This window comes from Catharus ustulatus, chromosome 1 (assembly GCF_009819885.2).
Source record: "Catharus ustulatus isolate bCatUst1 chromosome 1, bCatUst1.pri.v2, whole genome shotgun sequence".
In the NCBI taxonomy this organism is placed as follows: domain Eukaryota; kingdom Metazoa; phylum Chordata; class Aves; order Passeriformes; family Turdidae; genus Catharus; species Catharus ustulatus.
The window spans coordinates 117,351,065-117,364,666 of NC_046221.1; the positions used below are offsets into that span (position 1 = coordinate 117,351,065).

At 42.5% G+C, this 13,602-nt stretch overlaps 1 protein-coding gene across 3 annotated transcripts in view; it reads left to right on the forward strand.

The window, feature by feature from the left end:
- The window catches only part of DTNA (dystrobrevin alpha), a 221,268-nt gene that overhangs the window by 89,922 nt on the left and 117,744 nt on the right, over positions 1-13,602 (forward strand). The window contains exon 1 of one of the 3 annotated variants that reach the window (XM_033080240.2): positions 8,430-8,523. The exons of the other annotated variants lie outside the window; for them this stretch is intronic. The gene's annotated coding sequence lies outside the window, so the exon portion shown is untranslated. Of the gene's footprint in view, positions 1-8,429; positions 8,524-13,602 lie in introns of those variants that run through there. 3 annotated transcript variants of the gene reach the window in all.

A 13,602-nucleotide genomic window follows, 5' to 3' on the forward strand; every position in this document is an offset into this window, starting at 1 on the left:
GGCTTGTACACACAGCCTTACCTTGTGCTTGGTTTGTCTGTGATGCGGGTGGAGACTGCCTTGGGCCAGCACAAACAGCCAGGTGGTGGACCAGGTAAGGCAATGCTGAATCTGTGTTTCTCTAAAGTCCGTGCATGAATGTGGTTTTGGATCCTCTCCAGAATTCTGGGGCTCTTCTCCCTTACCGGGAAATGTTCACTCAACTAAGAGCAGTGAGGAGGTGAAAGTATCCCAGGCACGGTGCTGCTTCCTGCTGATCTCCCAGGCTTATTTAGGCAAGTTGCTTAAAAGGACAAAAGATGGGTATTGGCAAAGCACTATAAGTAAAAACATTGGGGGTAAGATAATAAAGCAATATGTAAAATTGCAGCAAAATCCTACTTTCTTCCTTCCTTCAAAAATGTAGATAAGTGCCATGAAGTGTAATCAAATATTAAAGTAAGAGTTAAAAATACTTTTAGCTTAATGCATTTCCCTGAATCTCTTGTCCATGTTACTTTTATTGTTACTACTCTCCTCTGCTTTTATATTAAAAAGCTACACAAATAGAAGTGCAAAGGGCTGCTCAAACTATAAAGCAAACAAAAGGAAACAAAAATATACTTATTTATAGAACTTTTTTATTTGAAGTCATTTTACATACTGTGTAATAATAGCATATTTGAAAGTTGAAGATGTGATTAGTTTAAAAAAATGAAGTTGATTGTATCTTTAAGGGCTGTTCATGTTAAATACTATGGTTCTTTTTTTAGTGAGAAGCCTTGTCAAACAAAATTGTGTTGGGGTTTTTGTTGCTTGAGGGCAAAATAACTTTCATAGCATTGAAGGAGGCATGCTATTGCAGCCCCACAGCAAGAGTGCTCATGCTGCCTGGCAGCACAGGAACACAGCAGCAAGCTTGAGAAGACATGTATGAATGAAAGCAGATAGTTAGGAATTTGTTCTCGTTGCCATGGTGTTGGACACTGTTTACTTCACCTATCATCTGGTTCTTCCCCTGTCTTCTGGAAACCTGCAGACCTGACCTGTAGCCAGGTTCAGCTTCAGAGAGGCACTCAGCTCCCAGCAGCATATGGACAAGAAATGTATGGATTCTTTCTTTCCTTTGAAATAAGGTTTTTGGCATTTGTGGCTGAGGAGGAAAGCTCCAGATGGTGAAGTGTGCATTACCTGTTCAGTGGTGTTTCAGGTAGCCTAAACCCCTCCCAAGCACACAGCCAACTGCGCTAGCAGCAGGAGACCCACAGAGATGGGTGCTCTTGTTTTTGTCCCCAGAGCCTGGGACTGGCAGGTGAGATCAGGGGTGGTCCTGAGGTCTCATTTAGCTGGTGACCTCTTTGCTCCAGTCCCACTCCACCTGCCAGACCAGAGGATTGTTCTCAAATAGAGATGCTTAGCTGTTCTGAAATTTGTGGCAGCTTAATGTTTATCACAGCTGAGGAACCGGATGAGTACTGCACATCAGTTTCCCTTATAGTATGTGCCAAGCTATAAATACAAAATGCCAGGTTGTGGTTATAAAAGCAGTCTGTCAGATATATATGGCACACTTCCCTTGATACCCTTAAACTAGGTAAAACAAAACAAACCAGACATGCATATCCATTTTAGCTTTTCAACTACTAATGTCATGGTGCTATCTTCAGTGACTTTGGTTTTCTCATGGTGCTATAACTGCCAGTGAGCTACTGTACTTAAAAGGTTTTTGACATATTCTTTGTAATTTTGAAAATAAAATATCCTTGTCTCCCTCTGGCTGAATGGTTAAATCACACTGCAGTGGCCCTACTTGATAATTCTCTCATGAAAGACTCAAATCCTAGGGTTAATTAAAGCATGGAATAAGTATCTAGGGAGGCATACATAAATGCTAACAGGATTCCTACCACATATCTACAGAGGCAAACATCACCATGTATAGTTTATGCTAAGCTGAAAAAACAAAATCCTTAGATCTCTTACAAAGCAGAATTTTTATATTTTGTGACAGATGTAGGCAAAAAAAACCCCCTCAAACTTAACAAAACCACGCAAAATTTGATAATGATGATATGTAAATATATCCCTAATAATCACAGGGATTAAATGTTCTGGGAGACTGTATAAAGCTTTGTATTTGCAGGAATCTTAATACCCATTCCTATCAGAGGAACCTAGATCTGGGATCAGAAAGCAAGGAAGACTACCGTATCTGACTGAAACTGCTGAGGAAACTTTAGCAATCAAAATTATCTACTGATAATGTAATCTGGTCAGTACTGCAGGGCAGAATAATGTGGAGAAGAACTGCATGACTCATAGTGATAGGTGATCAGAAATACTGCTCAGCTTCTTGTCTGAAAGCCTTGGTTCTGAGAACATCCACTGTCACTCATCATCCACCCCTGGCACAGGCACCAACCCAGAGGGAAGGGTGGCACTTCCTGACTTACACCCACCTCCTTGGCTGGCCTCCATTTTGCCCGCAAGGTTTGTTTTTCTATACTGGGTTGACCTTCTTCAGTTTGTGCTGGTTAGGTGAGGTAAAGGCAAATATATGGATGAAATGACCTAGAGCTTCAGGAGATGCCCTCATCGCTGTTCTTTCAGCTATAACAACTCTGGCATAAAGGGATTCTGCAAATGGTCCCTACAACCCCTGGATCACCTGGGTTTTAGTCTGCACTCCTGCACTCCTACACCCACAATTTATTTTGTTCATTTTAAAAGAGGTTAAGGTTTGTCTACTTAGAGCAGAACCTTAGGAAATGTACTGATACCATCTGCTTTAAGCATCCAATTTGGATGCATTTCAGACGACAGTGTTAGGAGCAGCAATTCCCAGTAACTTCCTCATAGAGAGGCAGGTGTCTTTACATGGGCAATTCAGGTCATTCGTGTTGGATGCTTAAAATAGAGTATATGCAAATTCAGACTGTCTGCTGCCTTCACCTCGTCCATTGCTTACGTCTGTTTATGTCTTAGAGGTGATTTATCATTGAACTGCTGCAAGAGACCTTCCACTCCTTTAAAATTATCTGCCCAATGTATAAAAAGGGGAGTTTGTGTTGGGCCACAACTGCACTCCAATTACAGCATGTATGCCCCCAGCACACGCTTCTCATCTAAGCTGCTTGGGGGTGGGCCTGAGGTGCTGATGGGTGGGCAGTGGTGGGGGACAAGAGAGCAGGAGGTGTGGGCAGGACCAGCAGCAGCCCCATTGCTTTTGGCTGAGTGGCTGGGCTGGTTTAGCCCTAATGGTTTTTGAGGCAGTTTGAGCTATTGCCTTTGCAGAAACACATTAAAATATAAATGAAGAAATGTGTTTCATACAAAACCATCTCTGCAGGAGTGTTGAAGCGACCATGGTGGTAGGGAACCTAATTTCCAGTTTATTTGTGAATGTTTTTTAAATGTATCTTTTGGAGAACAATTAGAAGAGGGCTGTTTCATCAAACTGCTCCCTGACCCCTTTTGTTTGCATGTTTGCTCTGTTGCTGGAAGTGCTCGAGCTGTCACTCTACTCTGGAGTTCAATCTTCAAACATTTGTTCCCCCCAGTGTTACAGTGCTGCTTCATATGGCATCCCTGGCCTTGTATTCAGTGCCAGAGTGACCATTCTCTGGAAAGGAAGCAGAGCAAGACAAGGAGCATGTCAAGCACCTAAAAGACAGAAATATTGCAAAGCCTGGCTTGACAAAGTCTAGGCATGGATGGCAACTATTTGACAATGTTTTATGGTGGCTGGTGAGTTCTCCCTGGGAAGGAGAAATACAGAAACAATTTCAGAATAATGAGCAAGAATTCTGAGTGGCCCACCAGTAGTTAATAAGGGGATTGCACAGACCAGTCCTGTGTTGGAAAGAATGTGCTGCTTGTAGCAGCATACGGAACACAAGTCAAACCCTCGAGTTCCTAGGTTGTTCACAGGCACTCTTGGGGAAGAGGTAGGAATGATGAAAAATAGGCTGGAAATTATGTATATCCTCCTTGCTTTCTTGCTTCCTCTCTTTTTCTCTTCCCTTGCCCATGTATCTGGATTTTCTCAGTTGTTCAGCTATCCTGTAGGAGCCAGCTGAGAAGCTGGCAGGCTGCTTGCAGGCATCAATGGAGGTGTGTGCAGGCATGGTCACTGCACTTGCTCTCTGTCCAGTAGAGTTCCTCGTTCGGCTTGGTGTGGCAGCGTACTTGGGGGGCACACCTGTCTTCCCACCCCAGGGATCCATCACTGATAGGCAAAAAGCAAGGCTGAGCCCAGACTTCAAAGAGTTTTTGTTCATTCTGACCTATTTTGCTTGAAGTGCTTTATTTTGCATTCAGAGTCTAATCTCAACCAGAGTCACACACTGTGTGAGAAATCCACTCATCAAATAATGGAAATAATTTTTTGGGGCACTGTGGGTTCTTGCACCATAGGGCTTGAGTGTTTGGTTGCCAGTGGCATGCACTGCCAGTTACCAGATAGTGGGATCCTCAGGGAGGAGGGAATAGGGGGAAGGAGGAGCTGTAAAGACTTTAGCTGTCACAACCTTTTTTCAGCTATTACGAGGTAAGGGCTGAGTTTCGTAACACACACTCTGCCTGCCTTCAGTGTAAGGTCTCTCCCGTGCCAGTCTGGGGCTGCTCTTTCCTGTCTCTTCTCTCTGCCTTCCCAGCACTGCTGGAACTGGAACAAAATAGTTGCAGCGTTGTGAAGCAGCTCAGCCACAGAGAGGATTCTGTGTTATATTTCCACCCCTGTGGCCTGAGGCATTTTGATTTGAGAAGGGCATCCGGGTCAGCTTGAGCCCAGACAGGCTTGCTGGCACTGGTGCAGCCACAGCTGGCCCTGCCCTCCCAGGCAGGGGCTTGCATGGGGCTTGGAGGCTCTGCAGAGCCATGCTGGATCCATGCTGTTGGAGCTTGCAGAACCCAGATCCCTGAGGAGCACCTGGTGGTGACTGCAAGATTTGCCTGGGTCCAGCGTGGCAGGCTGTGAGCCAGAGCTGGCACAGCATCTTGTTGACACCCCTCAGGAGCCAACTGGGTGCCCTTGTGCTGCGCCCAGCAGCTCTGCTGAGACACACAGGCTGGCTCAGCCAGGATGCATCTTGGATCGATGGGACTTAATGGTCCTGGCTCCTTGTGAAAGCAATTAAATGAGGAAAGAAGACTGGGCACTGGTCTCTGTATAAAGAAAGCCTAAACCTCTGATCATCTCTGGCTCAGAAATCTGGCAGCCAACAGATCCAGCCACAGGTTGTTTGCTTTCAGTATCTCGCCATCTCCTGGGTTTGCAGCCCAACCTTCAGCCCTTTGAGCAGCACTAGGGAGGCCTTTTCTGCCTGTTGACCCAAGCCTGGTGCCTTGGGCAGGGATGCTGTGAAGGAAGTCATGCTGTCTGTCAGGCAAGCGGGGCAATGAGATGTGATTCCCTGTGCCATTTCCTGCTTGGCTTTGGAAGTGCTGGAGCAGTGCCGTTACTCCATCCCTTGTGCTCACACTGCCTTTTAAAGGGAAAATCAAGTCTTGGCAGCTGCTGCAGGCTGAGTTCATCCAGAGGGAGTCAGCATTCACAGAAGCCAGGCTTTGCCTTTATTTTGTATGGCTCGAGTATTGTGGAAAGGATAAGTTATCCTATGGCAGTAGGAACAGAGCCCTCCGTAAGGTTCAGTAGCATTTCTTAGGAGAAAATATTTTTATAGGAAAATAGCCGTTCAACTTAGAAGTGCACATGGGTTTGATGCTGTCTGTGTCAGGCAGCCCCTGGCCAACAGGTGTTTAAAGAAAGGCAGAGTAACCTTCCTCTGAGTACATGTGACATTGGCTCCTTCTCCTGCTGCATTTCCCAGGTAGTTATTAACTGACTGTTCCAGCACAGTGAGCACGCGATGATGCTTCAAGCCATGCCCAACCCTTTCTGTACAAAAGTTACTGCCATCTGGAAGCTGGTTTCCACCTTTCTTAGCACATTCCGAGTGCCTACGTGTGTTTAAAAAAAAAGAAAAACCTGAAGAGTTCAGGACTGTCTTCCATTTCTGACAGGCACAATTTCTAAAACTGTCTGGATTTTCCTGAAAGTTTCCTGAAGTTTTTTACAAATCCATGGGATGAAGGAGAAGTGGGTTTGGGGGAACACAGCAGGAAAGATAAAGACTGGAAAGCATGAAATCATGAGTAACACAGGAGGCTGCTTTTGGCCTTGGGACATCAGAGCAGACATGAATTATTGAAATTACGGCTCTGTTAATCTATGTGTTGTCAGCCCTTCTATGAACAGTGAGCAGGTGCTGTACGACTGCAAGTGCTGTTGAGTGGGAAAGCCCTCTGGTCATGGAATGGGGGAGACTTATGCTAGGGCTCCAGCCTACAGCTTCAGCTGCCTGACCTGGATCATTTGTTGTTCAAAGTGAGGGATATTGCTGTTTAAAAGCCTATGTTCATTTATTTTCTAACAGGTGATAGTTGTTTAATAGTCCATTGGACTCTCGCAGTAGGTTTTCTTTTTTACTTTTTTTATTTTATATGGAATCTGAGTGAAGCCACTAACAGTACTCAAGACAGACTGTAATATTAACAGATGTGCATGGAAGGTTTGCTTGCCTGTCAGCTTTTGGGGGTTTTTTATGCAATTGTTTGTGGGTAAAGTACTTGACACAGAGTTGCAAACAACTGTGTAGCAATTGAAACTCAAACACATTATACAACTTCAGGATGTGCTTTATGGCCTATCTGTTCTGATCCTCAGCATCAGGGGAAGAAAATTAATTGTATATCAAAAGGAGAATGGCATTGAGTAACTTAGAAATTATTGTGAGGCAAATCCTCATGCACAATGTGTTTTGACCCTGTATCCAGCGTGCCAGACAGAATTTTAAATGTGAATCAATAGGTAAATACCTATTTCAAGGCAAAGTAAGGTGACTCTTCCAGGAGCCTACATTGCTGTTTTCCATCTTCAGAGGTCTCTTAGAACAGCTGCTACTTTGAGCATCTTCAAAACTGGAGATCTGTCAACTCCAAAGCCAGCTTTTGCTGACAGATACAGCAAAATGCAGATTCCACAAACAGCTTTGGCAAGTCCTGTGTGAAAATAGGGTAAAAATATTATGAATTAACTTAGAGTTTGACTCTACTTGCAAAGCAGTAAAAGAGAATGAATTAGTGTTTTGGATTTTTTAAAAATTTATTTTGTACTCTCTAATGGAGTGGGTTGAGGTCTATGATAGCAGTAGCTGTTTTTTCTACATCTTCCATTACATTCAGACAAATGGAGAACTAAATAGAAAAGTTGACTTTTTGATTATGTAGTTACTGGACTACATTCTGGAGCAGTAGTATCTTTCACACCTTGAACAGGCTTTTAATCCTGAAAACGAGAAATGCCTAGCACATTTTGGGGAAGGCAGGTTCCTGGAAAAGCCTCATTAGGACCACTTCAGAAAAGCAAGGCCCAGTTCATATGGCAGGTATCAGGTTGCTACCACTTCATTCCCCGCTCCTGCAGAAGCTTTCTGCAGGGGAAAGGCTTGGCTACATTACATGTTCCATCCTTTTCTCTGCTGAAACTGCTGGAGGAAGAAGAATATGGCCCTGCTTTGCAGGAAGAATTTGTTCTCCAAGTTTCCGTTACAAGACTGGGACCTTAGCCTGGTAATTCATGTATTCTAGTCCACTTCCCAAGGCAAACTTTGAATGATATTACTAAGATGTCTCAGTAGTGCAAGAATACATTTGAAGCTGTAAAGCATCAATGTTTAACTCAAAAGGCTCTGCTATGGTTAGTCCTCACACTTAATCTAGTAGGGCAGTATTAATAATGATTATTTAGCATTTTCCAGATAATTTCTGTTTCACAAGCAAAAAATTTTGTAGAAATTTTTTTTCTAGACTACAATGGTGAAAGTGCATGGTTGTTTTATTTCTGAATGTGTAAGTCTGGTGTTTGTCACCTATACTGGCTCTCTATCTACACCTGTATTACCAGTGAATTTCTGACTGCTGAGCATGATTTTGTGATCGCAATTCCTATGGAGATAAACACCTAAATTTTGAAAGCAGTGAATGGCAGGAGCAGAAAAATAATTATTATCTTCTTAAGGGGTGTTGATTTCATACTACTGACTCATTTGTTTTCTTAAGAATAAACACCAAGTTGTCCCCCAAAGCAAAACCTATAGTTTAATTGTGTCTCTGTTTTTAGACTTTGCCATTACTTAGCTCTCACAGGTGACACGAGCCTATCTGGGTTAGATTTGCTGCACAAGAAAACAACCCTGACTTTTACCGGGTGGGTGGACAAGAAAAAAACCCAACTTTTTGTCAGTCTTTTGTGTTGCAGCAGCTGGATTCATTGCTGCTATAGCAACACACCACATGATGAGGTGTATTAGATTGCTCTGCGCAGAACACGAGGGGGAAAAGGAGCGCAGCTCCTTGCTGAAGGTAAAGGTTGCACTGGAGTTTCTACTGGAGAGCTGGGGAAGGTCAAATGCTCCAGATCCCAGTACTTGTTGTGCACAGAGGAAGGTAGAGGCATGTGGAGGTGTTGAACTGCAGAACCAGGTAAGGTACAGCTGTGTTGATTAACCTGAGATCTTAACCCTCCTCCGTGTGGCAGCTCAACTTCCCAGAGAGTTTTCTCTTGGATTTTCCAAGTGGTTTTTTTTAAAGTTGCTTTGCTAATGTGACAATGTGAAAACATTGACAACAGTTGGAACTGTTAGACTCTTCTACTGCAGAGAGACCAGTCTTACAGATTAGGAGGTGATTGTCCTCAAATCAATGCAAGAAGTGTATGTAAGGGTTTTTTGTTCTTTCAGCTTCACTTGAAGATGTTGAACAAGTTTTGGTTCTGTTACTATCTGCACAGTGGTGCAGAACATCTCTGTTGTCAGTCAGAATTCAGGGCATTATCTACTCAGTGATTTTTATTATCAGTACTTTTTAATGATCTGCTCTCTTTAGCATTTATTAACATTTCTTCTCTCTCCCTCCCAATCTGCTTCATCGGGTTGTTGAGTCTTCTTTGGAAATGCATTTTCATGTCATTTACTCCTTCAGGTTTTATGCTGCCTCCTTAAGTGTAGCAGTGTTGTTAATGCAGTTAAACAAACTTCAGTGCACCTGTAAAGACATGAAAGTGGAAACAGTGCCACAGGTTATTGTGGTTTTTACCCTGTTAACCATTCATCCACAGAGGTAAAGAGAAATAATTAATGTCAGCCTTGAACTTAAACGCTTATTCAGACAACTCAAGTTATGTCAAACTCAAAAAACTATTTACTCCCCCATGTTCCTTATGCACTTTTTTCCCTGCTTTTACCCATCACTAGGTTAAATGTGACAGGCTTTCAAGTGGCATCTGTTAGGTAGAGGAAGACAACAGTACTTTAGAAGGGGAAAAACTGAGGGAACAAAATGGTAATGGAGAAGATGGAGAGCCTTCCTGAAATTCAAGTTAGATGGTTTAGTACTTTCCCTGCTTCCCGTTAAGGATTTCCAACATTTTGAATGCTTTCTATTATCTACAACTTTGAACACATTTCTTTGTTAGGACTTATCACCACTTTAACATCGGGCAACATAACATATCACGGATGTTGAAATGTGAAGCCTTTCTCCACTGCCCTAAGTAAAAGATTTCAACCAACCTTTCTGTTTCTCCACATAGATTTATACCCTGTTGGTCCAGTGTTCAAAGGGCTCATTGCCGCTGTCAGCAGACTGGAAGCATTCCTGTGGAAACTGAGGGATAGTGAGAAGGCCAAGGCTTCTCCTCACTCACCCCTCTCAGTGGCAAAAAGGGACAGTCTGAATTAGGGTGTCCTGGGGTGACTTTACAATGCTTGTATCCCCAATTGTCTGTTCTGTTTGTGTTGGATATTAAGTTCTGCAACTTTTAAGACTGGTTCCAAGAGTGAAGGGGGAGAGAAGAAGCACAGAGTTTGTTATCAGAGAGCCAGATTTCCTCCCAAATTTACCCTAAACCAGGACACCGAGCCAAGTCTGAGTGGTAGGCAGCTTTTTCTCAGCACTGAGCAAGTGTGCTTTGTGTGGCACCATGAGGATTGTGCAGTCACAGCTCAAGTTTGAGTGAGGCTCCCCTGGCTGTAATGGGGTGACTTCAACACTGTTGAAGAAGGAAGCAGCCACTCTGACTGTCAGCTCAGAGGAGAGAATTTGTGAAATAAAAAACCATATAAAACATTAATGATCCCTGATCCCGTAATGAGACAGATTTGCAAGAAGCTGAGTAGGGATTCTTGAAAATGAGGATTCAAAAAGGGTGGAAGTCTTTGAAGGGGAAGATTAGCTGTACAAGGGAAAACTGAAGTGAAGTAGGACAGTGATTTAGTTCTGATTCCACCACTTTGAGCAGAGCAAGGGAGTCCAGATCAATTTATTTAAGCAATCAAAGGAGCTTAGTCTGTCTAGATTTAGGGACCTTGTTTGATTGGGTGAATGAGGAACCTGATTCAAACACCTAAGAGCTCTTTCACTAGTACAGTTCATCCATTGTGGCCCAAAGTACAAGGCACCAGGGATGCAAATGATTCATAGCACAGTTCCACCAACACATTACCTAACTGACTGTCACAGAGATGCACTTGGAGTGAGTTTGTCCAGAGAATTAAGAAATTAAGGAATCTAGATGAAAGGAAACAGAGCACCTTCTTACTGAGTACTACCCCACTTGATTTGTGTTTGAATCACAGATGTGATAGTTTGTCACATGCAAGGGAGAAAAGGAAGTGAATCTTAGTTAAAACCTTCATTATTAAGCAAAGCCAGCAAAACAACATTGAAAAGTGTCCAACTAATCATCTTTGCTAGACTAGCAAAAAGGTGAGATTATGGAAATACGGGTGTGGAAAATCACATTCTCAGTGGAGCCTCGTGAACAGAAGGAATATGAGAACTGTCAGTAAAAGGTAGTTTCCTTCACTAAATAGCATTCCATTGCATGGGGCTTTTTAGGACCATATTAGATATAGAAATGTTCTTAAAAATTATAAACCTGATGAAGGTTTGATGAAGAATAGTGTGTTTTAAATACCACATTTTATTGATTTGTAGGGTCTGTGAGTACATATGAACTTGGACTTTTGTTCTTCTTACTTTCTACTGTCTCATTTATCCCACTGAATCTTTTCTAAAACCTTCAAAACAATACTCACTGATAGCTGAAACCTCTGAAATGTGCAATAAAACAAACAATAAATCTTTAGTTTATTTTCTTTATGCTAATATATATTAGTATGTGACTAATTCTTTAGTCTTATGGTTTACAAGTATAGCCTCTTGTACATGAACAAGCTGAGAAAGTAATGGAAAACTGCTAAAATGCACTACTATGCCATGAGAATAAATTTACTGCACAGTTTTGCAATTCAGATTTTATTCAGCATTAAAACTGTAACTCATTAATAATGTCAACAGATTTGCAAGGGAGATCTCATCTGCCCACTCCTACAATTAAATCACACAATTTATTGATATGATAATCTTTTTACTACATTTGGATTTGGAAAACAGCAGGAATACCTAACTGACTTGACTACTAAGAAAAAAATTAGTCCATTGAACTGACATAAATGTGTGTCAGCCTCTGAGAAGAAAGAAATCTGGACTCTTGATTAGTAGGAATCAAAACAGACACAAAATCGTAAGGCTACGTGATATGATGTGTATATGCCTTGTATGCAAATAGTAACGTAGGCAAAATTCCAATATGGAACAACTTGCAGCGACTAATTGATACAGGGATATGTGCACCAGTAGGAGCAGGCCAATCCCTCACTCAGCTATCAGATGGCTGAGATATTTTTCTAGGGATAAATATGTACATGGATGATTACAGGAGCAGATGCTAACTCTAGGAGCTTGGGCTCCATATCCAAATGTTCATCTGGCTCAATCAAAATGAACAAAAGTGTTTCCAAAGGGAGGGCTAACATCTCCAGGGCCGAGTGGGCATTGGCAGCAGTACAGAGTATCTTCTTCACATGCAGGAGCTGTGCTCTCAGGAACAGTTATTTCCAAAAGGTCCATCCACTTAAAATATTCAACATGGAAAACTAAAGAAAACTGTTCTTTCTGGAAAAAAAGCTTGCTATAAAATCATTCTGGGAGAAGTTGATTCAGTTCTTCATAGAGCACAAGAGCTTGTGACATCAGGATGTTCATCTCAGATGTCTGTAGTGCTGGCTTCAAGACCCATTTCACCTCTTAGTGTGTGCTGAAACGGGTCAAACACATTCAACAACTTGTGGAAAATGAGGATCTGGGCCAGGACTGCTGTTGCCACTGAGCAAGGAAAGGAGGCTTCTGTATTAATGCCTGAAGGACAGATGTAAAAGCTGCCATTTGGCCACATTTGTCTGTGGTCAGACTTCCTGTAATTTTTCCTCTGAGAAGCTTGCTTTCAATATTGCCAAGTGCTCACAGATCACGAGTCTGTGCTACAGAACAGTCATGAGATACTAGAGCTCCCCTGCTTTCAAGCTTGCTGCATATTGTTTTCTGCAGCTGTGAACCATGGACAACTTCTTTGTTCTTTTGCAGAGCAAAAGAGTCTGTTCAGCCTCCTATTTCCCATAGAAGGGTCTCCTAAGGAAAAAATGCCAAATGCTGGGACATCCTGAGAAGAAAATCCTCTTATCCTGATGGAGTGGTAGAGGTACTGCAAAAAGAAAAACTTTTTAAGGTGGGCATATAGTGCAGAGACCCTGAAACTTAGAGATTTGGGAATATATGCAAATTATTATTTTCAGTAGTAAATTAACTTCCTATGAAAGAAGAAAATCAGCTCCTTTAGCCAGAAGCTCAGGGTCTTTGGTGGCTCTTAGAGAAGGTAGGTCTTTGAGCTGAAAGGGAGCACAGCTTCCTCCAACAGATTTGTCACCCAATAAACCTGTGCTGGGATAGTCTGTGGCTCTCAACATCAAAGACTAAAGCTCCTATCCAGATGCTGAGCTAAGGAAAAGCTCTTCTTCTCTGTGATTCTACCACCTCCTCTATCTTCATGCTATGCTAATTAATGAATCTATGGCAAGACACCTTCCTCCCTGGCTGCCTGTCCCATGTAACCCAAGTATCATATACTTGCTTTTATATGTGTGAATATGCACAAATGCACACACAGACACACCTAAAGTAATTCATGTCACTAGACACAAATTATTGGGTTGAATTACTCTGTTTTTCATGATTTTTAGAAAGAAAAATGACTAATGAAAAGATGAAATGTCATGAGCTCTTTTATTAAAGATAAGTGACCTAAGAAGTGCTTAGTCAGATTGGGTGAAGGAGACTAAAACAAGTGCTAACTGCAAATCTCCCCTTCCTTTTGCTGGGCAGGTGGTCTGTTAATGGTGTCAGACTGTGTGCTGTTATTTTGAGATGCTGAAGCAGCTCTGGTTGCTTCTGAGGCCAGCCACCCCAGCCTCAGTGAGAGCTGCAGCTGAGCACTGGACGGAAAGCAGCTGGATTTGCACAGGGCTGAGAGGCACTGTGCCACCCACCCACCTACTAACTGTAATTAGGAATGTTCCTTCTCACACATTTATGTCACGAGGTGAGGACTAAAAGCCTGTTAGCTGTCTCTAGTTAGGGGTATTTTTGTGTGGAGTGCTTCTTAGA